Raw genomic sequence first — 8809 nt, forward strand, 5'->3', positions numbered from 1 at the left:
GCCTTTTTCCCTTTGGGTAGCAAGCTTTGTCTCTTTTCAGATGTTCAAATATAAGATTTGCAATTCATTTGATTTTGAAATGATTTCATCTTTTGATGTCCTCAAGGGAAGAAGATAATACTTTAAAATATAATTCTTACATTTCACACTTAAAGGTGAAATATGAAAAGCCTTTTCCCCTGAGGTGGAGAACAATATAAGGAAATTCACTACATAGATATATATCATATGTATTCAATATTTGATATCCGAGCCAGGGCAATAAAACCAGAAGGAGGAGGAGGAGGGAGAGGGAAAGGGGAGGAATACAGAATAAGGAAAAAAGAAAAAAGATGAAAGAAGAGAAGAAAAAAGAAAGGAACAATGGAAGGAAGGAAAGAGGGAAGGAAAGAAGTAAGCGGGGGATGGAGAATTTTTAAAAGAAAATATGTACTGGTTAATAAAAAGAAATAAAGCTATTATTGATTGATAGAAAAATTATTTTGCACATAGAATATCTTTAAAATTCTGAAGATAAACTATTAGAATTAACAAGTTAGTCAAGCAAGACTGGTGAATATAATTTAAATATAAAATAATGTGAAACCAGTAGTATTTTGATCTCTGAGCAACAGAATCAGAACGTGAAATTTCAAAAAGATATAATTTACAGTGCATCAATAATAATCAAATATCTAAGAATAGTAGAATCAATATTGCAAAATGTGAAAATTAATAAGAGGGAAACCCCACTAAAATAGAATTGGGAGGCCAGAAGGGGGCGCTCTCGCAGACATACAATTAGAAATGCCAGTTACAGGACAAATTGTCAATAACAGACCCCAACTGAAGAATCATCAAGAGGAAGGAATTACCAGTAATGAGGCCCATTACTGAGAAAAGAGGCACAGTGCATCTTCTTCAAGGAATTGACCAACTCGGTAACTCAGCCAATGAGAAACCATCATCACCGTGCACGCTCTCTTTTCTCCAATGGACTTAGTTCAAAATAAGCCCTCCCAACTTCCTCTTTTTTAGCTATGAAGTAATGTTCCTCTCCTTTATTTACAAGACTCGTCCATGATTTTTACTTTGATTTGCTTGTCCCAAATTGCAATTCTTTGTTATTCTCAAATGAACCCATTTTTGCTGGTAAAATAACTGACTTGTATTTTTTTAAGATCAACAATCCGGACACGGAAATTATGTAACAATTGGAAGTGCCTGGAACTTGGGCAGCTCACATAAGATGGTCAAATTCCTTGAAAAACAATATGAGAAAACAGAAGAAGACTAGTCCTATACCACTTAAATAAATTAAATTAAATCTACAGTTTAAAGAGAAAGCGTTAGTCACTCAGTCGTGTTCGACTCTTTGCAACCCCATGGACTGCAGCCCGCCAAGCTCCTCTGTCCATGGGGATTCTCCAGGCAAGAATACTGGAGTAGGTTACCATGCCCCTCTCCAGGGGATCTTCCCCACCCAGGGATCAAACTCAGGTCTCCTGCATTGCAGGCAGATACTTTACCATTTGAGCCACTTCACCCAAAAAAAATTCTAGGCTCTGATGATTTCGCTGATAAATTTTTTCAATTTAAGAAAGAAACTATATCAACCTTACAAAAACTCAAGAACTTGGAAAGAGATAGCACCTACCAGCTCATTTATGAGAGCAGAATAACGCTGACACTTAGGCTGACCAACTGAGTCCTCATCTTCCCGGGACCAAGGGGGTTTCCAAGGATGGGAATTTTCCATGCTAAGACCAAGAAATTCACAGGTCAAGCAGAATGAGTTGATCACTCTACTGACAAAACCTGACAAGAAAATTACAAGAAAACAACTGGCCAAGCTAATTTATAATTACTGATGCAAAAATTTTAAGCAAAGCATTAACAAATTGATTCTAGCAATCCAGGTGGTGCTAGTGTTAGAGAACCCGCGTGCGATATAGGAGACATAAGAGAAACAGGTTTGATCCCTGGGTCAGGAAGATTCCCTGGAGGAGGAAATGGCAAGCCACTCCAGGATTCTTGCTGGAAGAATCTCATGGAAAGAGGAGCCTGGTGGGCTAGTCCATGGAACCGCAAAGAGTCGGACACAACTGAGCGTGCACACACCAATATACACAAAGGGTAACATACCATGGCTAAGGAGGTTTTATCTTTTTTTATTTTATTTTTTAAAATAAGATCAATTTAACATTCAAGAGTCCATTGGTATCAAACTCTCTGAGGCCAGATTTTCTTCATATACTTCAACCAAAACAACAAATATTGATGCTGATTTGAATGTAGAAGTGAGAATTCAGGTGTCTTCTAATGTTAAGTTGGGTATTAAAGAGATTTGCAAAAATATAAAAAATGCCAATCTTATCAGTAATTTTTTTTGTTTTGTAAAATATAGTTTACTGTTACCAAAATATGATATTTACATTAATATATAACGGCTTATTATTGCTATTTTAAAGTGGATTAATAAAATTATTTTAATTTGTCAGTTTTTTAAAAAGTCAATTGGTATAATTATCGAATAAAGAAGGAAAACAATATGATCACCTCAATAGATGCAGAAAAAACATAAGATAAAATTTAATATCTATTAATGACATTTTAACACACTTCAGTAAACCAGGAGTGAAAAGGAATTTCTTTTATTTGATAATGATTGCCTACCAAAAAGCCACTTTTATGGAGGTCTTTGCTCGACAATATGACAAGAAGAGGAAATAAAGTTCATAAATATTAAATAAATGAAGTTTATAAATATTAAAAAGTGAGGGGGAAACTGTCCTTATTTGAGGATTACATAATAGTGTACATGGAAAATTCAAGAGAATCTACAAAATGTTAGAATTAATAAGTGACCTCTGTCAGATTACTGGATGTGATGTCAGTACATAAAAATCAATCGTGTTTTTATACACAGGCAACAAACAAATGTAAGTAGAAATTATTTTTAAACAATAGTACCAAAAACAAACAACATGGAGGAATAAACTTAACGACAGAAGTACAAAGCCCAGAAAATGACAAAGCCTTATTAAGAGAAATTAAATAGAGAGACACACCATATTTATGGAATGAAAGGCTCAGTATTGTTGAAAGTGATCTACAGAGTCAGGAAAATCTCAATCAAAATCCCAGCAGGATCTGTTTTTTGTTTTTTTGGTGGAAATTGGCATACTGCTTTTTATTGTCCTTTGGATTCCTTTTCTTTCCTTTTTTAAAATCAATTTTATTGAAGTTTAGTTTACACACTATAAAATGCATTCATCCTAAGTGTTAGTTCGGTCATTCTACATGCTTAGTTCAGATCTATGTGCCTATATACTTACCACCAAATCAGGGACTAGAACATTTCCATTACCCGCAAAGCCCCTGGATACACTGTTGCTGCTGCTGCTGCTAAGCCGCTTCAGTCGTGTCCGACTCTGTGCGACCCCACAGACGGCAGCCCCCCAGGTTCCCCCGTCCCTGGGATTCTCCAGGCAAGAACACTGGATACACTAGTTTTGGTCAACCACTTAATCTGCTTTCTGTTTCTATAGATGAGTTTTATCATTTTTAGAATTTCATTTAAATAAAATCGTATAGCATGATTTTGTCTCTGGCTTTTTTTAGCCAATATAACGTTCTTTTAAATTCACCTATGATACTGTATGAATCTACAGTGTGTTCCTTATTATAGATAAATATTATCCCATTGATTGAATATACCATAATTTGTGTATCCATTCACCAGCTAGTGGACATTTGAATTTTTTCCAGTTTGGGTCTCCTGTGAATAAAGCCATCAGGGAGGTTCATGTAAAGTTTTAGTATGGACATACATTTTTATTTCTCCCTGGAAGATTGCTAGGAATGACTTGGTCATATAGCAAATGTATGTTTAACTATAAGAAACTCAAATGTCAAAATGTTGGACAATTTTGCATTCCTACCAACACCATACGAGAGTTCCAATTATTCCACAGCCTTCCGAGAGTTCCAATTATTCCACAGCCTTGCCAATACTTGGTACTGTCTGTCTTTTCAAATTTAGCTCTTCTAGTAGGTGTATTTGGGCTTCCCTGGTGGCTCAGACTGTAAAGAATCTGCCTGCAATGTGGGAGACCTGGGTTCAGTCCCTGTGTTGGGAAGATCCGTTGGAGGAGGGTGTGGCAACCCACTCCAGTATTCTTGCCTGGAAAATCACCATGGACAGAGGAGCCTGGCAGACTACAGTCTATAGGGATGCAAAGAGTCAGACACGACTGAGCGACTAAGCACAACACAGTAAGTGTATTCGGCATCACGTTGTGGTTTAATTTACATTTCCCTGATGACTAATGATATTGAATAGCTTTCACGTCCTCAATAGCCATTTCTGTATCTTCTTTTGTTAAGTGTTCATTTAGATCTTTTGCCTATTTTTAAGCTGGATTGTTTGTTTTCTTATTATTAAGAAACTTATATATATATACAAAGAGTGGGACACGACTGAATGACTAACACTACTATACCCACAGTGGATACATATGCAATTATATTATATTATATTCTGGATCTAAGTCCTTTGTCAGGTGTGTATATGATGATATCCTATTCCTGTCTGTGCATGGCCTTTTTATTTTCCTTATGATGTCTTTTAAAGAGTAAATGTTTTCCATTTTGAAGCCAAATTTATCAATTTTCTGCTTGTATGATTCATGCTTTTTATGTACTAAGAAAACTTGGCAATCTCCAACATAGGAAAGATTTCTTTTTTCTTTTAGAAGTTCCACAGTTTTAGCTTTTACATTTAGGTCCATCATACATTTTGAGTTAATTTGGGGACACGATGTGAAGAAAGTGTTGAGATTCATACTTTCTCCATACTGATACGCAGTTAGCAGCACTATTTGTTGAAAGCATTATCCTTTCCTCTGTGAATTACATTGACTTCCCTGGAGGCTTAGACTGTAAAAAATTGGCCTGCCAATGGGAGAGATCCAGGTTCGATCTTTGGGTCAGGATGATCCCCTGGAGAAGCGAATGGCAACCCACTCCAGTATTCTTGCCTGGAGACTCCCATGGACAGAGGAGCCTGGCAGGCTATAGTCCATGGGGTCACAAAGCATTGGACATGACTCAGTGACTAACACTTTATAAATTACATTGGCCCCTTTGTTGAGAACCGGTTTGGCAACATATGAGAGTCTTTCTGCACCTTCCAATGGCCCACTACAGCAACTTGACTTTTAAATTTATATGAAAAGGTCAAAGGGTGTAGAGGAGCAAGACAACCTTGAAGGAGGAGACAAAATCAGAGGGCTCAGTACCACAGTAATTAAAATAGTGTAATGTGGACACAAAATTGAACAATCAAATAATAAAGCATAATAGAGTCAGAAACAGGCTGATACATATTCAATCAACTGACTTATAGTAAACATTCAATTCACTGGGCAAAGGATAGTCCTTTCAATGAATAAAAATGTGGGGAATAAATGAACTTTCACCTCTACCTCCCACCATATATAAAATTAATTCAAATGGCTAGTAGAGCTTAATATGAATTGTAAACTTGGTGAAGTGCCAAGAAGAAAACATCAGATCAGATCAGATCAGTTGCTCAGTCATGTCCGACTTTTTGCGACCCCATGAATCTACTTACATCCATATTGTATTAACAGTGATTTCTTCAACAGGATATAGAAAATCCTAACAATCAGAGAAAAGATTGCTAAATTAATTACATGTTGTTCCACCCAAAGACATTACTAAGAGATTTTTTAAAAGCAGACCACAGCTTGGAAGAAGTTATTGCATGTGCTCAGTTGCTTCAGTCGTGTCCAACTCTTTGAGACATCTCTGTCCATGGGGATTCTCCAGGCAAGAATACTAGAGTGAGTTGCCATGCCCTCAACCAAGGGATCTTACTGACCCAGAGACCGAACATAAGTCTTCTGCATCTCCCTCATTGCAGGAGGAGTCTTTACCCACTGAGCTGGAAGCCCAGAAAAATTTATTCAGTTCAGTTCAGTTGCTCAGTCGTGTCTGACTCTTTGTGACCCCATGGACTGCAGCATGGCAGGCTTCCCTGTCCTTCACCATCTCCTGAAGTTTGCTCAAACTCATGTCCACTGAGTCAGTGATACCATCCAACCATCTCATCCTCTGTCATCCCCTTCTCCTCCTGCCTTCAATCTTTCCCAGCATCAGGGTCTTTTCTAATGAGTTGGTTCTTCACATCAGGTGGCCAAAGTATTGGAGCTTCAGCTTCAGCATCAGTCCTTCCAATGAATATTTAGGACTGATTTCCTTTAGGATTGACTGGTTTGATCTCCTTGTAGTCCAAGGGACTCCTAAGAGACTTCTGTAAAACCACAGTTGAAAAGCATCAATTCTTTAGCACTCAGCCTTCTTTATGGTCCAACTCTCACATCCAAACATGACTACTGGAAAAACCATAGCTTTGACTAGACACCCCTTTGTCGGCAAAGTAATATTTCTGCTTTTTAATATGCTGTCTAGGTTGGTCATAGCTTTTCTTCCAAGGAGCAAGCATCTTTTAATTTCTTGGCTGCAGTCACCATCTGCAGTGAATTTGGAGCCCAAGAAAATAAAGTCTGTCACCTTCCACTGTTTCCCCATCTATTTGCCATGAAGTGATGGGACCAGACATCATGATCTTCGTTTTTGAATGTTGAGTTTTAAGCCAGCGTTTTCACTCTCCTCTTTTGCCTTCATCAAGAGGCTTTTTAGTTCCTTTTCACTTTCTGCCATAAGGGTGGTGTCATCTGCGTATCTGAGGTTATTGATATTTCTCCCGGCAATCTTGATTCCAGTTTGTGCTTCATCCAGCCCAGCATTTCACATGATGTACTCTGCATACAAGTTAAATAAGCAGGGTGATAATATACAGCCTTGATGTACTCCTTTCCCAATTTGGAGCCAGTCTGTTGTTCCGTGTCCAGTTCTAACTGTTGCTTCTTGACTTGCATACAGGTTTCTTGGAAGGCAGGTAAGGTGGTCTGGTATTGCCATCTCTCTAAGAGTTTTCCACAGTTTGCTGTGATCCACAGAGTCAAAGACTTTAGCATAGTCAATGAAGCAGAAGTAGATGCTTTATACATATATACACTGCTATGTATAAAATAGATAACTAATGAGAAACTATTGTAGAGCACAGGGAACTCTACTCAGTGCTCTGTGTTGACCTAAATGGGAAGGAAATCCAAAAAAGAGGGGATATATGTATACGTATAGATGATTCACTTTTCTGTACCACAGAAACACAGCATTATAAACAATTATACTCCAATAAAAAATCTTTTGAAAATGATAAAACACTAAAAATTAATTAATTAAAAATAAAATAATAAATAAAGTCATCCAACAAAAGATTCGTCTCCAGAGTTTCCACAAATGGATAAGAAAGCCCAAACAACCCAGTTTAAAAATGGCGGACCGCTAGAAGAGGCCCTTCACCTAAGAGGAAATCCAAATGCCCAATAACCCATCTCAAGGTGCTCAATGTCATCGCCCTTTGGGGAAATGCAAATTTAGAACCACAGTGAGATACCACGACACACCCCCAGATTGGCTGCAAGAATGATAACATCAAGTGTGGGCAGGAACTTCAATCCTCTGCTGCTGAGGGGGCGAGCTGGTATGACTGCTGAGTGAAATTGCTTGGCGGTGTCTGATGAAGGACGAACACGTTCTGTGATCGCGCAATCCCACCCTGAGACAGGTGCCTAACAGAAATGTATGCGTCGGGTACTCAAAGAAATATACCAAGAATGTCTGAAAGGCACCCAAATGTACATCAACTGACAACTAGAGAAATAAAGCATGGTGCATTTATCTGATGGAACACTATACAGGAGTATAGTGAAAAATGGTGACTCTCAACAAGGATAAATTTCATGCTCGTGATTTTGGGCAAAAGGAACAGACACGGAAGAGAACATACTATACGGTTCTGTTTATGTCAGGTTCAAAGATGAGCAAAATTAATATACAAGTGAAAGCAACAGCTACGGGAAAGGGAAGAGAAAACTAGGAGGCTGGAGGTGGGGCATTGGGGCCCGGGGGCTTCCAAGGTTCTGATGATGTTTAGAACAGAGGCTCTCAACTCTGGCACTGTTATCGTCTTGAGCTGGCCCCTTCTTTGCTGTCGTGTGTGCTGCAGCTTTCCTGGCCTCCCCAGACTAGGCACAGTTAGCATACACCCCCTCCTCTCGTTGTGACAATCAGAATGTCTTCCATCAATGCCAGTGGTCCCTGGGAATGGGGGCCAAAATTCCCAGGTCGAGGACCTCTGTTTTACTGCTGGTCCTGGAGGATTAGGGGGTGTCAGTTCACTATGAAAACGTAAGAAGCTCTACACGTAGGATTCATCAGCTTTTCTGCATGCGTGTTAAACTTTATAACGTTTTTAAAGAAAAGAAATCAATGAACAACTAAAACAGCCAAAATTTTAAAACTATGAGGGACAGCAGATACAATGTAGTTTAATGTCTTCTACAGATAGGGAAACTAAGATCCAGGTGGTTCAGGGTTCTGCCGCCAGTGGGACCCAGTAAAGAACCCCACCCCGGATTCCCCTCCCCCAGCCTCCCTTCCCACCCATGCCAGGCAGACTCCTCCCAAGTGCAGCCCAAGTCAGAACCAAGGCCGATCCCATGACCTCCTGACCCCAAACCCCACTGTGGAAGAGGCTTGGTGGACCCTGCACCCACACTCTGCAAAGAGAACTCTGAAAAGCAGTATCTCATGCAAACAGGATATTAGCTTTGTCAGAAAGATCAGAAAGGGCTTGAGGTTTTCTTCTCAGCCTCAGCCTCTCAGCTTTATCTGC

This window comes from Bubalus bubalis, chromosome 1 (genome assembly GCF_019923935.1).
Source record: "Bubalus bubalis isolate 160015118507 breed Murrah chromosome 1, NDDB_SH_1, whole genome shotgun sequence".
Classification (NCBI taxonomy): Eukaryota; Metazoa; Chordata; class Mammalia; order Artiodactyla; family Bovidae; genus Bubalus; species Bubalus bubalis.